The sequence below is a fragment of the Oryctolagus cuniculus genome, chromosome 21 (assembly GCF_964237555.1).
Source record: "Oryctolagus cuniculus chromosome 21, mOryCun1.1, whole genome shotgun sequence".
NCBI lineage: Eukaryota > Metazoa > Chordata > Mammalia > Lagomorpha > Leporidae > Oryctolagus > Oryctolagus cuniculus.
The window spans coordinates 27,695,033-27,712,364 of NC_091452.1; the positions used below are offsets into that span (position 1 = coordinate 27,695,033).

General features: G+C 63.3%; 2 protein-coding genes across 10 annotated transcripts in view; one reads left to right on the top strand and one right to left on the bottom strand.

Moving 5' to 3' along the window:
• The window catches only part of ARVCF (ARVCF delta catenin family member), a 39,872-nt gene extending 31,884 nt beyond the window's left edge, over positions 1-7,988 (bottom strand). Inside the window, exons 1-2 of one of the 3 annotated variants that reach the window (XM_051837298.2) lie at positions 7,766-7,891; positions 3,410-3,462 (exon numbers count right to left, since the gene is read on the bottom strand). The gene's annotated coding sequence lies outside the window, so the exon portion shown is untranslated. Of the gene's footprint in view, positions 1-3,409; positions 3,463-7,765 lie in introns of all 3 variants that reach the window. The other 2 variants (XM_070066284.1, XM_051837297.2) reach the window with 2 other exon arrangements.
• Positions 7,989-8,262: 274 nt separating this feature from the next.
• The window catches only part of TANGO2 (transport and golgi organization 2 homolog), a 43,931-nt gene continuing 34,861 nt past the window's right edge, over positions 8,263-17,332 (top strand). For 2 of the 7 annotated variants that reach the window (XM_070065895.1, XM_070065899.1), the window contains exon 1: positions 8,263-8,354. The gene's annotated coding sequence lies outside the window, so the exon portion shown is untranslated. Of the gene's footprint in view, positions 8,355-11,922; positions 11,991-13,724; positions 14,327-17,332 lie in introns of those variants that run through there. The other 5 variants (XM_008250582.4, XM_051837237.2, XM_051837236.2 and 2 more) reach the window with 5 other exon arrangements.

A 17,332-nucleotide genomic window follows, 5' to 3' on the forward strand; every position in this document is an offset into this window, starting at 1 on the left:
GCCCTGAGAAGTGTGAGCCTTGTCCTGGGCAGGGGGCTCCCCCCTCCCCCAGCCCGGACCTCAGTGCCCCGGCCTCAGCTTGCCCACACGCACACCCGTGTCGGACATGGGACCTCGCACCTGGCAAGCCGGGCACCTTCCTGCTGGAGGGCGCAAAGCCAGGGGCCCCCTCGGGGCGGGGAGTGGGGAGGACAGGGCTGGGCGGTGTCTCTGCAGCCTCATTAGGGTGGAAAGATGCCAAGAGCAGAAGTGTGTCCAAACGTCTGCCTGAGTGGCCTGATTAGACCGCTGGGCAGAGGGGAAGAGAGAAAAAAAAAAAAAAAACTTAACTAAAAGCCCGAGCAAGGGATAGCACGGGACAGCATGTGAAGGCAGCAGATGATGAAGACGGGTCTGCTGATCACAGCAGCCTTTGAGGCCGGGACACAGACGGGACACGTATGAGCCCCTGGAGGGTGGGACCTTGGGTGACAAGCAGGCCAGAGCCTTTGACGTTTGAGAACGAGGCCAGTTCACCTCCCACCCCAGCCCCCCACCACACACCCTCACACACTACATGACAAAGCCGCGTGGCCCTCCCGGATAAGACATCAAGAAACCCAAGCCTCTCACCATAGGGTGGCTCAGGGGCTGGGGTCCCCAAGACCTTAGCAACGTTCCCGGCTGGCGAGAGAGCTATGGTGACAACAGTTAACTGCACACTTCGATAAAGAGGACTCTGAGTGTGCCCAGCCCAGAGACATGGCATCTGAGGCGACGCACACGCCAGTTACAGCAATGGGACGGGTACGTGCAGCATATGTGCCACACCAGAGTGGGATTTTAGCCTAACAGGGGCCAGCGCTGTGGTGTAACAGGTTAAGCCTCTGCCTGCAGCGCTAGCATCCTATATGGGTGCCAATTCGAGTCCTGGCTGCTCTACTTCCAAGCCCGCTTCCTGCTCCTGAGAAAGTAGCTAAATCAATCACGGCCCAAGTGCTTGGGTCTCTGCCACCCAAGTGGGAGACCCGGATGGAGTTTCCGGCTCCTGAATTTAGTCTGGCCCAGATCTAGCTGTTGTGGCCATTCAGGGAGTGAACCAGCAAATAGAAAAATCTCTTTCTCTTTCTGTCTCTCTTTCAAATAAAGAAATCTGTAAAAAATATTTTTTTAAATGTAACTGGATTCTACCCATTCTCACATGGGTTCCTGTGCTGACTTCAGGCTCCTGACTCCGGCCATGGCCCCGTACCTGGCCACCACTGCAGGCGTCCGGACAGTCAACAGGCAGATGGGAGTTCTCTCTCATTCCTTCATTCTCTGTCTCCTAAACAAAATGCTTTTTTAAAAACACTTATTCATTTGAAAGGCAGTTAGAGAGAGAGAGAGGTCTTCCATCCGCTGGTTCGCTCCCCAATTGGCTGTAATGGCTGGAGTTGTGCCGATCCGAAGCCAGGAGCCAGGTGCTTCCTCCAGGTCTCCCATGGTGGGTGCAGGGGCCCAAGCACTTGGGCCATCCTCCACTGCCTTTGCAGGTGCATCAGCAGGGAGTTGGATCTGAAGTGGAGCAGCCAGGACTCGAACCGGCACCCACGTGGGATGCTGGCATTGCAGGTGGAGGCTTTACCCTGTGTGCCACAGTGCCAGCCCCCACCTTGTCTTTCCTACGAGGACAGAGGGCACTGGCGAGGGACCGAGTGCCCATGATGGGTGACAACCAACTCGAGGATGTGTTGCAAGGTTTCCAGCTTCCAGTGTCGGAAGAAGCTGGTGGAGAAAGGCTGCAGTCTCCACTGTGAACACTTTTTAGTTCTCGTCGTGTGTGTGTCAGAATAAACTCCCAGCAGAGTCAACATTGGGAGTAAAAGCAGAGGGCACAAGTACCTCCTGGAGGGAAAAAAAGTGCGAGGCAGGTCTGGTTGGCAATGATGACGAGCTAGGAGCGCCCACAACACACACGGAGTGGCGAGAGGAGGGAGAGGGAAAGGTCAGCATCTTGGGGCCGCGTTGTGGTGCGGTGGGTCAGGCCAGCACCTGAAACTTAGCCCCGGGGCCTCCCCCACCTCCCTTCCAGTTGTGGGCCGAGCAGGGAGACACAAGCCACGGTTCAGGTTCTGTTTCCCAGTCTTCTACAGTGGGGCTGGGCCCAGGGCAGGGATGGCACCAATGTCACCACCCACCTTTCTGCTGTCCAGGGCAGACAGGAACAATCAACCCCAATGGCAGACATAAATAATCAATCACCACACTCCAGATGGACAAGGATTAGGGAAAGGCAGAGAGAAAGATGGGGTGAGAACAGGTACAGGAGGCAAGGAGGAAGAGACACGGCATAGGAGCAAGTTAACAGTAGGGAAGAGACATGGTGCGGGAGCAGCTGGGCAGCCTCAGACCTGCCTGGCCATAGCTCTCCTGCACTCCCTGACAGATCTGGTGTCCTTGAGGTGTGGTAGCCTATGAGGGGCTAGAGGGTGGGGCCGGCCCCTCCTGCCACCCTTGTCCCCAGATGCCAAGTCACTACATCCAGAGACCTGGACGCACTGGCCCAACGCATCCTCTGCAGCCTGACCCTCTTCATCCCCACCCAGATGACCCCATGGCCCGAGGGCAGACATGGGTCCTTCCCATGCAGTGGCACACGGGAGGGGTCAGGCCACCCCAGCCTGCCCCTCTGTCCTACAGTCACCTCCTGCCGCCCGTCCAGGGCACTCAGACACCTGGGGCCACCACCTTCCCTGCCCAGCCCCACCCAACCCCAGCACAGCACTGCTGGGCCAGGCACCCACGCTGGCCACTGTCACTGAAAACCCACAGGGCTGGGGCTGGCTGAGCCTCCCAGAGAGACAGGGTGGGGGATGGGCAGATGGCCAGCCCCCACCCCCCACAAAGGGGGGCAAGATGGAGGGAGAGTGATGGGGGCGTGGCTTTGAGAAGTCTGATAGGCCGGGGTGCCAGCACAGTGTCCTCCACCTCTTGGGGGTCCGCCCATCCCACCCCACTTCCCAGGCACTGGGCCTCGGCACTGCCATACCTGGCTGCCATAATTCACGGACGGTACCCCAGGGGTGCAGAGAAGCCTGCACAACTGAAACACCTTCCATCACCGTCTCTGGCGCCTGGCCCCAAGGCCCATCTCCCAGCCCCTTGGCCGGTGCCCACAGTCTCCCTGAGCCGAGGGCCAGGGCCAGGCAGGCTATGCCGACACCAGACACTGCCGTGGCTGGCATCCAAGCCGAGGTGGATGGAAACCAGCCCCAGCTAATGTCTTCATCTGCGCGCGCGCGCGTGCACACAAACACACACACACCCTGGCAGCCTGCTGGGCTGACCCCCGCACGGCTCATCCCTCAACCAGGGGCTGCTGCTCAGGGATGCAAGGAAGGGTGGCGGGAGGCCACCTGCTGACCGCACCCTCGCCCAGGCCACTCACCTGTGTCTACAGGAGATCCAGAGTGCCAGCGCCCATCCTGCCAGCTCTGGCTCCTGTGGGGAAACCACAGGGCCTTGGGGGAGGCCACCCGGGCAGGCTGGCCCAGACCGTCCCAGGCTCACACCCACAGGAGCCCCCCCCCCCCCCAGGGACTGCACGCTGCGGAGGAGGAAGGCTCCTTGGGAGCGCTAAGGCTGCTGACTTGGAAGCGCGACTGCTTGGAGCCGTGGACTGGTGGTGACGTTCTCTCCCCCCTTCCAGAAGGCTGGCCACGTGACAGGGAGGACGCCCACGCCTGGGGGTAGCCTGGCCCCGGCCCCTGAGCCCTGGAACCCATCTGTGTCCTGGGCGACTGGCTGTCCAAGATCCCAAGTGCTCTCAGGGAGGGACCCTGGGGGCGCCCAGGGCCGTCTGGCCGGCAGGTGACATCCTGGAGCTACGGCCAGGTGGGACCTGGGACCTGGGACCGACCACGCCTGTGTTTCACAGGGCGGCAGCCATGCCATGGACAAGAGGGAAGCTGTCTCTGGGCGGACGCCCTGGGGCAGGGGGCGGGGGGTGGGGGTGGCGGTCGGACACATTTCCTCTCTCGTTATACTTGAGCCTGGGGATGCTGCCAGAGCTTTCGTGTCATAAAAATGAAAACCAGGACGGCAGAGACAGGCGGGCAGCGGATGGGCCTTGGAAGGGTGTTGGGGGAGGGGACAGGACAACAGGTGCCTTCTCCCCTGGGCGCTATGTTTTCCAGATTGTTCCAAGCTGCTGCTCAACCTTCCTGTGGGGTCTGTCTGGGAGCCCCAAGGGTGGGTCTCTGCCTTGGGCTGGGGTTTCAAGTAGGGGGCGGGGGACTGGCCAGATACCCGCAGCTGGGTGGTCAGGAGGCTGAGGCCAGAGGTGGGTGCCTGGGAGGGGCAGGCGTGGCCGCGGGTCCAAGGTCTGAGGCGCAGGACCTGACATTTCTGGGACAGCTCTGCTTCCAGCTCCAGTGTTCACGGGGATCCCGGCCCGCAGAGAACCACGTGACTCTGCTATCAGCCCTGATAACCAGCGGCCTCCTCCCTGAGGCTTGAGGCCCACCTGGGAGCCGTCATCATCTCGCTCACTTCCACCAGGTGCCCGGGGTCGGCCCAACACCCCACGCTACGGATAGGGAGACCGGGGTCCTGGCCGGGCAGTGGCTGGGGCAGGGTCTGTCTGATCTTAGGTCTTGTCCGCAGGATCCCCCACAGTGAGGAGTCACCCCACCCCCCGCCGGAGCTGGGGATGGCCTCATGGGGATCCCCCAGGGAGTGACGGCCGCAGAGGGTACAGAAGGCACTGTGGTGGTGGCAACAGAGCTGAGGGTCTGTGCTGAGGTCACCTTGTTGCCATGGCATCCTGCAGGGATGGATGGGCTGACCAGAGCAGCTGTGGCCAGCTGGGAGTCTTGAAGGGGTGGACAGATATGAAGGCGGAATGAGCAATGGGGCTCTTGAGGAAGTGGGGGGTACTACTCCTCTTAGGGATGCCCCTGGGGCTGGATCACAGGCCCCAGGGTCACCCACCCTGCTCTATATCCCTCATAGTGTTCCATCCCCCCAAAAGCCATGGTGTTTCCCTAAACTGTCCATACACACCCCAGGCCTTGGGAAGGCCTGCGGCTCTGACACAGTGTGGGTGGCCTAAGCAGAGGGCCAAAGGGGTCTCAGGTTGAGGCACAAGGCTGGCCCAGGCCACACCGGCAGGCTGTGTGGCTGCAGGAGGTGGCTCCCACGGTACCAGCTGGACCCAGAGGAGGACCCGGCTGCAGGCTAGGCAGGCAGTCTGGGGCCATGGCGGGCAGTGAGGAGGCTGGGTGAGGGCCAGGCTGGCCGGCGAGCTCACTCTGCATTCACAGCCAGGTGGCCTCCAAAGACCACTGCCCTCCATGAACCTGCCTGGTGCCCCGCAGAAGAGAGAGGAGACAGAAGGCACGCGGTTGTGGGCGCCCCCTAGTGGCAGCCCACGCAGCCGTGTCGGGCTGTCTGAGTGCCCGGTTGAGAGCCTGCCTGCTTCCACTGTGGACACTGCGGCACAGCCCTGGTCCAAACCCCTGGGAGATGGCAGGGCAGAGCCTGGGGAAGCCAGGGGGGTCACCTGGGGCACACACCCAAAGGAGGCCTCGCTTGCAGGGTCCCCATGCTCCCCACCTGGCCCTTGGGCCTCTCGGGCTGAAGCAAGGATACGAGGGGCACGTTGGGGACACCAGCGGACATTGCCCTGGGGGTCCTTGCTTCTGTATGGCTCCACACCATTCCCAGGCAGCAGAGCTGCAGGAGGAAGACTCCCAGCCTGCAGAGGGGGGCTGGGTGGAGCCGCCCTGGAAGCCCTATGGTGGTCACACTTGCATGCCCTGCTGTTCTGCCAGAGGCCGTGGCCGGCAGGGGGGAGGGGAAGGGCCAGTGCCTGGTGGGGTGGGGGTGAGGTGGGTGGGAGCAGCACAGACCCCCTGCTCTGGGCATGGCACATCTTCCAGACATGACAAAGGCAGGGACAAGTGGATCGCCAATGGGGAAAGCCCACGAGGGGATCCCTGACCCTGGGACACCCTTCATTCCTGACCCCCGTACCCAAGCTCTGCCAGACCAGACAGAGCATGAGCAGATGGGAAGGGGCTGGTGGGCAGGCCCTGGCGTACTTGGTATCCTGGGTACCCACTGGCTCCTGTGGGAAGGAGGGGATTTCCCCCTCTCCTGCCCCCCCAGGCCTGTCTGTCAGGATGAAGGGGGTACACAGTGAACCCACCCTTTATCCTTGTGCAGCACCAACAGGCACAGCCCTGAGGCCCCGCCCCCTTGGAGCCTCAAGGATGGGGAGGGGCGGGGAAGACGGAAAGGTGGGAGTCAAGAGGCCCAGGTGGGAGTCAAGAGGCCCAGGTAGGGCGGGCAGATGGCACTGTTCCAACTTAGCAGGACTGAGGGCCTGGGTCTGCCCGAGCCTGTGTCTGTTAAGACCTGTCCACAGAGCTGTCCACAAGGCTGTCCCCAAGAAGGGCTGGAGGCGGGGCCGGCTTGGCTGTGCCGATATCCTCCTGGCCAGGCTGGGACTGAAGACTCTCCCAGGTTCCACTGCTGTGTCCCGCCCTGGGGTGTGTGTGTCGGGGGGAGGGAACCCATCTGGGGGTGGGATCAGGGGGTAGCCAGGAGCAGGCCCCAAGCATGCAGATGTGGCAAGGATATTGGAAGGGTCCACACCATCCCAGGTCCACCACTCCTACACACTGTGGCTCGACCCTGGCCTCAGCCACCTGCCCGGGAACTGAGTGGCACAGGCCCGGCATGCTGGGCAAAGGGAGCTCTGTCGCCTGTGTCCAGCCCCACTGCAGGCCCAAAGACGGCCAGTGCAGGAAGCACCTGCTGAGGACGGGCCAGCCCTCCAGCCACAGCCTGGGCTGTGCACAGGCCCAGCCAGGTGTTCAGAGGGGGAACGCTCATCCCCCAACCCTACCCGGGGGGGGGGGGTGCTTATAATTCCTGAGCCGGCAGGCACCTTGTGTGGTGAAAAGGGTGACACGGAGGCAGGTTTTTCTTCGCTTTCCTCATGTCTAATTACTCCCCGGAGAGAGAAAGGGAGTGGATTCCCGAAGCTGGGTTTTCAAGTTCCACCCCTTCCACGTAGAAGCCGTGCAATGCCGTTCAGTACCCAGTATCTCACGGATTGCAAACGAAAACGGGACAGCTGCCTGTGCCTGCACACCCAGGCCGAGTGCCATCCGGAGCCAGCGGATGCGCCCTCTGCACCTGCCGGGGTCCGACCGAGGGGGCGCAGGGCTCCCGTGGGGAAGGGGGACCCAGGCCGGGCCCCCGCCCCCGCCCCGAAGCGGGGATTCCCTCGGCTCGGCCGCGCCCCTACGCATCCCCGAAGCGCGCCGCCCCAGGAAAGTTCCCCGGCCTCGCCGCCCCTCAGGCGATCGCAAAGTTTGCGTGGCCGCCCAGCCCCGGCTGCTGCACGCCAGCCGTCGCTCGGGGCGGACCGCGGCTGCGGGGCCGGCTGGTGCACGGTGCGGGGGGCGCCCCGGCTCGGTCGGGCAGGGCCCCCGAGGCCGCGTACAAAGGGGAGCCGCCCCCGCCGGCCAGAAGGGGGGCTTGGGCGCTGCGGAGGCCTTGGCGAAGCGCGGGTGGGCCCAAGCGGGGCTCAGACCCCCGGCTCCGAGCCTTACTGGGACCCCCCGACTCCCGAACCAGGACCCTGCGGCCATCCCTGTCCTGGATCACGGCCCAGACCTGCGACCCCGCCCCCCCAGCCTCCATCCCAATCCCGGTCCCGACGCCGGGCTTCGACCCCCAGGCGCTTCCCCTCCGCAGCCGGCCCGGACCCCGCCCCCCTGCCCCAGCTTACCTGGAACGCAGCGCGAGCGGCTCCGCAACGCGGCCCCCGCCCCCAGGCGGGCGTCCTAGGTTCCCTCGGCGCGCGGGGATCCGGTGTCCCCAAGACGCAGCGCGAGTCGCCGCCCACGGGGCCACAACTTGAGCCGGGGCGGGGGCGGCCCCCCCCCTGCGTGGCCCGGTGTGCCGCCCGCCGGCCGGCCCTCCCCACCCTCGGCGCGGCCCGTGCGCAAAGCGGGCCTGGCCGGCGCCGCGGACCTCGGCCCGCCCCCGTCAGATCTCGAATTTTCCCATTGGCTGGGGAGACCCGGCGCGGCCCGGCAACCGGCGCCGATTGGACGGGCGGTCGCGGACGGCGGCTTGCCATTGGGTTCTTTGGCTGTCAGTCCCGACCGACGGCCAGCCCCCTCGTGGAGCGGGCAGAGGCCCCAGCACCTGCCCGGACCGCTGCGGCGGTGGCGGCCGGGCGCGCAGGGCCGCCCCCTCCCGGCCGCCGTCCGAGGCCGTCTCGGACCGCCGGGCCCCGAGCGGGTGCTGTCAGGGCCTGCGCCCCTTCCCCGGTCAGCGGCCGCTCTGCCTCCGTCGCCACCCCCGGGTTGCAGGTACCCTTGTCCCGCGCCTGCTGCCGGCAGCGCGCGGTTCTCTCTTGTCGAGGTCTACCCGCGAGGGAGGGGGCCGCTGCTGCTGCCGCCCCCATTTCACACACGGGAGACTGAGGCGCACGCGGGTCTCATTTGCTTTAGGTGAGCGGGGTTTGAATCCCGTACCCCGACGACTCCGGAACCCTGGGGAGCTCCGCCATCCTTTACGGCCCCAAGGTTCCTGCAGCAGGGGCGGGGATGTGGCCTCGGCTTAGGGTGGAGTGGGGACTGCAGTGTTTCTGAGGGCAGAAAGAAACCCCTCGGGTACGTAGACGGCTTGTCTCCCCGCTACCTGGATCGCCTCCAGACCTGGATTCTCCCAGCCATGCAGGGCCCCACAGACTGCCACAGCTCATCTTCCAGGTCTCAGACTGAAGAGGAGGAGTTGAGCCTTGATTCCCCGGTCCATACTCATGCACCATTTCCTCCACTCTGCTTGGGGGAAAAACCAGGTTTCAGCCACTGCCATGTGAGATTAGCCCAGGTGGAGGACAGCTACACTGACACAGGCTACACCTGGGACCATAACATCCTTGGACAGCCAGCCAGGATGCTGTCCGGTGGGGCTCGGCAGGGGAGACCTGCCCTGGGTGCACCTGCAAATGACCAGTTCCTGGGCGTGCCTCAGGGAGACAGACAGCCCACAGCAGTCCTAATCCACCCTGCCTGGAGTCAGCTTGCTTGGTCAGAACAAATAAAATGAAGCGGCCTGGGGCAAGAACTCACCACTGGTTGGCACCAGCCTTGGGTCCACCTGTGCCCCTGGCAGTCAGGGCAAGTCGGTCTCAGCAGCCTCTCAGAGCCCCAGCAGCCAGTACCAATCGATTGGGGTTGCCACTGCGCTGAGAGCCATTTGGTATCCTGGAGGAGGGGAGGCTGCCTGTGGCTCAGAGAGGACAACGTGGAGCGTCCCTCCCTGGGATGCAGGTAGCTGTCCTCTGGCTGGCACTGCTGCTCATACTGCTGGTGGCAGAGGGCTGCTCCTTCCACTTAGGAGTAGATTTAATTATTCTGGCGGTCCCCGGACGGTCTCTCCAAAAACATGACTCTAGCCCCCCCCCCCTTTAAAGATTTTATTGATTTATTTGAGAGACAGAGTTACAGACAGAGAGGGAGAGATGGAGAGAAAGGTCTTCCATCTACTGGGTCACTCCCCAAATGGCCACAACAGCCAGAGCTGGGCCAGTCCAGAGCCAGGAGCTTCTTCCAGGCCTCCCAGGCAGGTGCAGGGACCATCTTCCACTGCTTTCCCAGGCCATCAGCAGAGAGCTGGACTGGAAGAGGGGCAGCCAGGGTTCGAACTGGTGCCCGTATGGGATGCTGGCGCTGCAGGCTGAGGCTTAGTCCACTATGCCACAGCGCGGCCCCTGGTCCTCCTTTTTTACCGTGTCCCTGTGGCCCACTCCTTCCCCTCACTTGCTGATGGTGACAAGAAGCACTGGACAGACTTCGCTGGAAGGGAACCAAAGGGAGACTCAACCAGCAAAATTGGACTGTTTCACCGTTCCCTCCCACCTCCCCCTGACACACACACGCACACACATACATACATTCATGCACGCACACATCTATACACGCATGCACGCACGCACATGCACACATCTATACACGCATGCACGCACACAATGCATGCATGCATACACGTGCACACACGCACATGTGCACATGCACACACGTGCAAGTGTGCAGTGCACACACACGTGCGCACATACACACATGCACACACATACAGACAAGTATGCATGCGTACATGCATGCATGTGCACACACACACACATGCACAGGGCTGCCCTCTCACTGGACCGCCAGTCCCTGTGCAAATAGGACTCAGGGCTGCCATCTGGCAATCGGCCACCCAGGCTTGCAGGCAGGGGTCAGAAACAGAGCAGGGTGACCCCAAGGGGTCCTCCCTCTCTTTCACTCTCTCCACCCAGCTCTGTCTTGGCAGCCCCCCTGGGACGTGCCAGGAAGCCCACAGGGGAGACAAATTTCAGGTGGGGGTTGGGATGTTCAGAGACTGAAAGGGAGGCCGCGATAGGTAGTGAGCTCCCCGTCCAAGGATGAGTACAATTAGAGGCAGGGTGGTCCAGCACACACCCTAGACGCAGCTCCTCTGCTCTTGCCTACCCCCCGCCCCACCAGTGCCAGAGAAAACATCAGAATGTCTCTCCAGCCTCGCTTGTTAGCTGGGAAGGCTACAGCTGGGCAGGTGGGGGGCTGCCCCGGGGCCCCGCGCTCTGTGACAGAGCCGGATTTGAACCACCTGTGATGTGTAACTGCAGTCATCTTGGTGGGCTACAGGAAGCTGGGCCCATCTGTGTCCCACTGTGAGCTGCACGGCCTGCTGCTTTGGGGCAGCTGCCGCCCACGTACTCCAGGGCAAGCCCCAGGTCCCGCTTGTCCAGCACTGCTACTTCTTACCCACCCCCACCCCACCCCGGCACCACATGGTCTGGCTACTTGGAGAGAAATCGCTGGCCCCTGCCCAGACGGCAGGAGGCAGAATCACGTGTCTGGCCAGGCGTGCCGCCTGCTGGCCACAAGTCTGGGTATCTGGGGTCTTCAGTTTCCCTGCCTGCTGGGGGTGCGCGGATGAGCCGGCCCTGCCTGCCGGGCCCGGTTAGGCTCTTGCCTTCGCTTCGTGCCAGCCAGGCTCCTCCCCTCTCTGGGCGGGTTCTCCCTGCAGGGGCATCAGGGGTCAGGACTGGGACACCCAGGGCTTCCACTGAATAATGTTAACAGCTCTGCATCTGCAAAGCGGAGTGAAGATTCCAGACCGGAGACGCTGGATTATCCTTAATGCAGTTGTCATCTTTGTCATAGTCCGTTGAGCATTCATTTTGGGGCTGGCCTTCCTGGGGTTTGGGGGGCCAGGGAACCCCACGGATGCCTCTGTCCTGTTGGAGGACCCCCTCCCCCAATCAGCGCCCACCTGCTGACCCCAGCGCAGCCCCGGCTGAGCCAGCCCTACCTCCTTGGGGCCTGAAAACGAGAATGAGTGGGGTCGGGCTGGAGCGCCGGGTCCACTGCCTGGGGTCCATCCTGATGGACACCGGGAAGTTAGGGCTGCAGAAGGGAAGGGGACAGAGGTCCGAGAGCAGACCGGAGCGAGCTGGCAGCGGTAAAGAGAAGCGACAGGTCCATGGAGAGAGCAGGGCCAGGTCCAGAGGTGGGGGCTGGGTGGACAGGGGTGCGGGGAGACCAGGACCCAGCCTGAGGGTGGGCGGCTTCTGACGTGAGCATCCCTGTCGCCCTCTAGGGAAGGACCGCAGGGTGGGCTGGCGACACGTGGTGCCTGCAAGGGGGCGTCCCAGCGGGCTGGGGAGCCGAAGGGGCCAGGAAGGCCGCGGAGGTCACGACGCGCCAGACACCGGCGCAGCCCCAAAGCTTGGCGCAGCCCCGGGGGCGGAGCGCCGGGAGGGCTGCAGCCGCCGAGCGACAGCACGCGCAGCGAACGGGGCTCCGGGTCGCTCCGCGTCGCCCCGCCCCTTGCCGCACGACCCAATGGGGAGCGCGCCGCCGGCGGGCAGGGCGGGGCTTGGGCTGGCGGCGGTGGCGCGCGGGCGCGGCACCCGGAAGTCGGCGGCGGCGGAGGCGGTGAGTGCGCGGCGGGCGGACGGGGCTGGCGGACTCAGCTCCCGGAGGGGCCAGGCGGCGGGTTTGGGGTTGGAGGGTGGGGCCGCCCAGGCTCTGGGGGCGAGCGGGTGGATCTTCGCTCCTGGAGGGCGGAGCGGGCCACACCGCCTTGCCTTGCCTCAGTTTCCCCTTTTCCGAAGCATAGAATGGAAATCAGATGGCGGGGCCTGGAACTCCGGCGTTAGTGCAGAGTGACCCCGGCCGCCCGAGAGGTGTTTCTGATGATCCCAGCCGAGACGGGGTGCGGGGGGCCACTGGCAGACAGGGCCGGACCCGCTGCGGGGAGGCTGAGACTCGGGGGGCCGTGAGCTGCGTGGTCACTGCAGGGGTGGGTGGGCTGCGGTGAGGCCAGCATCGGGGACAGCTCCGGAGCCAAGTCACACTGCCCCGCTCCCTGCGGCCTGCTGCGGGCCAAGGAGATGACAGCTGATGTCCTCCGTCTGAGTAGGCAGCGGGTGCTGGGTCATGCCTGTGCCTGGATGCCGCGGCCTCCCTGGGGTGGCTGGGGGAGTGCGAGCCACACTCCCAGGGAATGAGGGTGGGGGCGGGGCAGCACTGCACCCGCGCCGAGTCTAGCTCTGGTGCTGTGTTTTGCAGCAGCAGCCCGGGCTTTGCCTGTTTTCCTCCTGGGGAGTGAGTGTGGAGGGTCCAGTCGCTGAGGCCGGAGGGGTCCCTGTCCCCAGCACCTCTCACCTCTGCTGGGCCAAGCGTTAGCCGGAGCCTTCTGTCCTTGGACAAGTCCCTGAGCCACAGGCTCCCTTTCTGCTGTGGAACATCGCGTGGGCAGCACAGGCCAGACCTGCCCTGCTGCTCCGGACCTGCTGACCACTGTGTCTCGCTGCCATGCGGCTCTGCCTGGGCTCGGAGCCCTCTTCCGTGAGGCAGATGTGACGGCGGCTGAGTCGCACTGGGTCAGGCGCTCTCGTGTTTATTCTTGGCAGGTGTTCATTTGCTCAATCCAACTCAGGCAGAGGGACAAGAGATGTCCTCAGGGCCGGGGTCAGCTCCCAGCAGGGAGCTGTGTGGAGTGGGGTGGGCTGGGGGCAGCCGGAGAGGGTGGTCATGCAGAGCCTCTGTCCTTTCTCTCGGGACATCTGATCCAGCAGGGCCAGGCGGGGTGCCCTGGTGCGCCCATTCCCTCAGGCCTCTACAGCGTGGGTCCTCACTCCCGCAGCTTCCTGTGCACGTGAGCGGGCCGCGTGCCCCTCAGACGGAGCCCCCAGCCTGTTCTGCTGTATGGTGACAGTAGCCCTTCCTTGAGTGCCTGTGCTCTGTTGGTGTCTTTGTTGTGGACTGTCATTCCGGTCATGTTTCGCGATGGGCGTGAGCGTGTGCAGAGTCGTGGGGACCTGTTCCAGTATGCCCGGCTCCCACACCAGGCTGCGTGCTCCAGGGGCTTCCTAGGGGGCTAGGGGAGTGCCTGGTGCCTTCCCACAGTTCCTGCCCTTTGGGGTTGCCTGGTGCAGTTCCCCCCAACCCCCACCCCTTACTATCTCAACTTCCTGGTTAGATTGCAAAAGTCACATGTGCAGGTGTGCGATAAAAAAGACCAGTCCCCTGCACTCTGGTGCACCTGCCGACATTGGGGGTGTGATGCCAAGCCTTCAGGAAGTCTAACTTCCTTGCGTGCTTTCGCCACCTTCCGCAGGGTGAGTTGGAATGCCCCCCCCCCTGCACTTTCACAGTCACAGACTGCAGAGGGCACCTCCAGGCTGGGTCAGTCCCTGGCGTATGGGAAGCGAGTGTTGTCGAGAAGGGCCCGAGGCCTGGGGACCGTGCTGAGTCCAGAGCTTGCCATCTGGCCAAGGCACGCCTTCTCTGTGCCACTCCTCTGAGCTGTGGAGACAGATAGGCTTGAGTTAACGCCCTAAAAACAGCGGGGAAGATCCGAGGGGAGCCCACCACTGTGGAGGATTGGCCGTGGTGAAGTGCCACCTGAGAGCCAAAACGGGGACCAGCCAGCACCACGGAGCCCTCAGCGGCACCCAGGTCTGGGGCGGGGGCGGGCCAGAGCAGCAGCTTGGCCAAGGCAGCATTTCCAGACGCCAGGGCTCTCTCAGCCAAGGCTCTGGGAAAAGCGACACAGTGTTCCTGTGTGTTTACCTCCTCTGCTGACAGCCGCCGGGAGCCCGCGTGTCACGCGTCTGTGTCTGTCCTGTACTTCAAAAAGAGCAGCTCCGCCCCCAGGGGCTGCAGGCAGGGGCTCCTGGCTCCCCAGCCCTGCTGCCGCTCACTGAGGGCTCCCGGCCCCACCAGCTGCTGGACCTCCCAGCATGCAGAGCACCGGGTGCACCTGGGTGAGTCCATGCACTGTGGGGCTCAGCGGAGCCTCTGTCCAGAGCCTTGCCACAGGCAGCCCTGTTAGGAGCCTGACACGGCGGGAACCGGGAGCCCCACTCTCCCAAGGGTCTGGGGTGCCCTTGGCCCTGTGTCTGGCTGAAAATACTCTCCCCAGCCCCTCGTGTGTGTCCCTGCACCTGTCCTCACTGCTTCTTATGCTATACGTCTCCCTCCCACCCACCCACATGCCCTGTTTGCTTTTTTTTTTTTTTTTTTTTAAGATTTATTTATTTATTTGAGAGGCAGAGTTAGAGAGAGGGAGAGACAGGTCTTCCATCCGCGGGTTCACTCCCCAAATGGCTGCGACGGCCAGAGCTGGACTGATCCGAAGCCAGGAGCCAGGAGCTTCTTCTGGGTTTCCCATGTGGGTGCAGGGGCCCAAGCACTTGGGCCATCTTCTACCGCTATCCCAGGCACGTTAACAGGGAGCTGGATCAGAAGAGGAGCAGCCGGGACACGAACTGGCACTGATATGGGATGCTGGTGCCGCAGGCAGAGGCTTAGCCTACTCCTGCCACGGCGCCACCCCACCCCACCCCCGTTTCCCTTTTCAGTTGACGAATCCGCCAGGATCACCAGGTGTGCTGTGGCTCTGTGTCCAGGTGGGCGGGGCTTAAGTCAACCCACTTGCACAGGCTGGGTCTGGCCTGGGAACGAGCATCTCGATCAGGCTCTTCCCGCCTGTCCTCTCCTTGCCTCCCTCCCTCCCTCCCTCGCTCCCCCCACCCCCCAGCAAGGCTAGCAGGGAGGGAGTCAGGGTCTGGACACCGCCTTCAGCTGGAGGCTGTTGGGAGTGGACAGTTGTTCCTTCTCCTACCCTAAAACACGCCTCCTGAGAATGGGCACGAGTTCAGTGCCTAATATGGGGCAGTTGTACAGAGCATGTCCTGCTACGAGGTTACCATCCATGCCAGGAAGGGAAGCCAGCACCCCCACGTGTCACTGGTATCCTCCAGACTGGGTGGCCCGTGCCCTGGCTTCTGTCCTTGTGGATGCGTCTGGCTCGCGTTCTGCAAGAAAGACGGAGCCGCGTGCGCATGCGCGTGTGGTCTCTCCGGCGGCGGCCGTCCCCTGCTAGTACCTTGGGTGCTGGGGCTCATTCCCGCATGTGGTGCTGGTGTGTGGACACCATCGTGGGAGGACACGGGGTGGCCTCCCGGTCCTTGCCGTTGTCACCCCAGGGCCTCAGGCACCTGCACAGCAGCGCCTGGCGCGTACCGCAGAGGGTGGGGGCGTGGCTTGCGATCTGGTCAGGATTTGAGCAAATTCTGTGGCTAGTCCAGAGCGAGACTTGCAGTGCAGACAGCAGAGTATGGGCTGGAGCTAAGGTCGCGACTGCAGCTTCGGAGGCCTAGTGACAGACGCAGAGGGCCCTGAGGGGCCGTGGCACCCACCGCCAGATGGGGCAGCCTGCACCCCGGGCGGCACCTGGCTCAGCCTCCCACACTCCCACAGGCAGATGCGTAGACCCTAGACCTCAGCTCCCCCCGAGACAGGCAGGAGCAAGGGCTGCTGGCTTTGAGACGGCGACAGGGTTTCCACAGAAGTTCCAGGCAAAAGCCTGTTTCTGGGTGGCCCCTGGTGGCAGGAGATGCTGGGCCCTGGGCTGGGACACCGATGGAGAGGGTGCAAAAGCAGGCAGAGTGGGCGACAGGGCACAGGGTGGGGGCAGGCCCCTGGTGCAGAAGCTGGGGGAGACGATACTGCTGGGTGTGCCCAGGGCCTGATATCTGTTGGCCCCCAGGGAGGGCAAGGCTGGCAGAAGGCGGGGTCTAGAGGGCACAGGAGGCCGTCTGGCTGGAGGACTGCCCTGGGCTCCGCCAGCCGCTGGCGTGGTGTGGACCTGGCCGGGACAGCAAAGCTGTTGGCTTGGCCCTGCTTGTCCCCTCTCCCTGTGGGCCTCCGTGAGGTCACTGGCCCGCCCTTTGCCCTCCATGTCACCCGCCTGCTTCTGCAGGGGGAGCCGAGGTCTAGAGACCACAGATCCTTGTCACTGGTCAGTGCATGCCAAGCCTTGTCCTTACACAGCCCTCACCTGAGTCACCACCATAGTCACCGCGTGACCTTGGCCTGTGACCCTCACCTGTTTTTGGCCAAGGCCAAATCATTCATTTTCTTGTCATACCTTTTTTAAATTTTTTTTAAAGATTTATTCATTTGAAAGGGATAACTAGAAAGAAAGAGAGATCTTCCACCTGCTGGTTCACTTCCCAAATAGCCACAATGGCCAGGGTTGGGCCAGGCCAAAGCCAGGAGGTAGGAGCTTCATCTGGGTCTCCCACTTGGGTGCAGGGGCCCAAGTACTTGGGCCATCTTCTGCTGCTTTCCCAGGTGCAGTAGCGGGGTGCTGGATCAGAAGTGGAGCTGCCGGCCCTGCACCGCAGCACCGGCCCAGCCTGCCTTTTTATTTATTTATTTTTTAAGCTGCTGTACAGAGTGAGGTCACACTCTTCTTAAAGAAAGGGCTTAGCTCCTTGACCCTGAGGCCCTGTTGGTTCTTCGGAGAAGTCAGGAGAGGAGGGGGAAGCCCAGGATGGAGAGGGGCTGTCTGGTGGGGCGGGGCTGATGTCAGAGGCAGGCAGCGAGCAGAGAAGCCAGCACACGCTGTCGCTGCCGAGAGAGTTCTCGAAAGCATTATCAGCAGATGGGCTGGGAGTGCCTAGAAAGCTTCCGTCCCTCCCAGCCAGCGCCCGCGCTAAGAATAAACGCGAGCCAAATCCAGGACGCTTGCTTCCTGTTCTGCAGAATTCCCAGGTTTTTAGGCCGGAGTAGGGGTGGGGGGTGGGGATCCTGGGAGGACCCGGACAGCTGCATGGAGAGCGCTGTGTCTGCTCATTTCTTGCAGGTCCTCTTGGCCCGGGGCCCAGGTGTGCCAAGGGACCACAGGTGTGCGCGGGAAAAGCACTAGGGGCTTTCCTCTGGGGGAGCTGGCCGCGTTCCCCATCACCTGGTGCAGCTGGGGT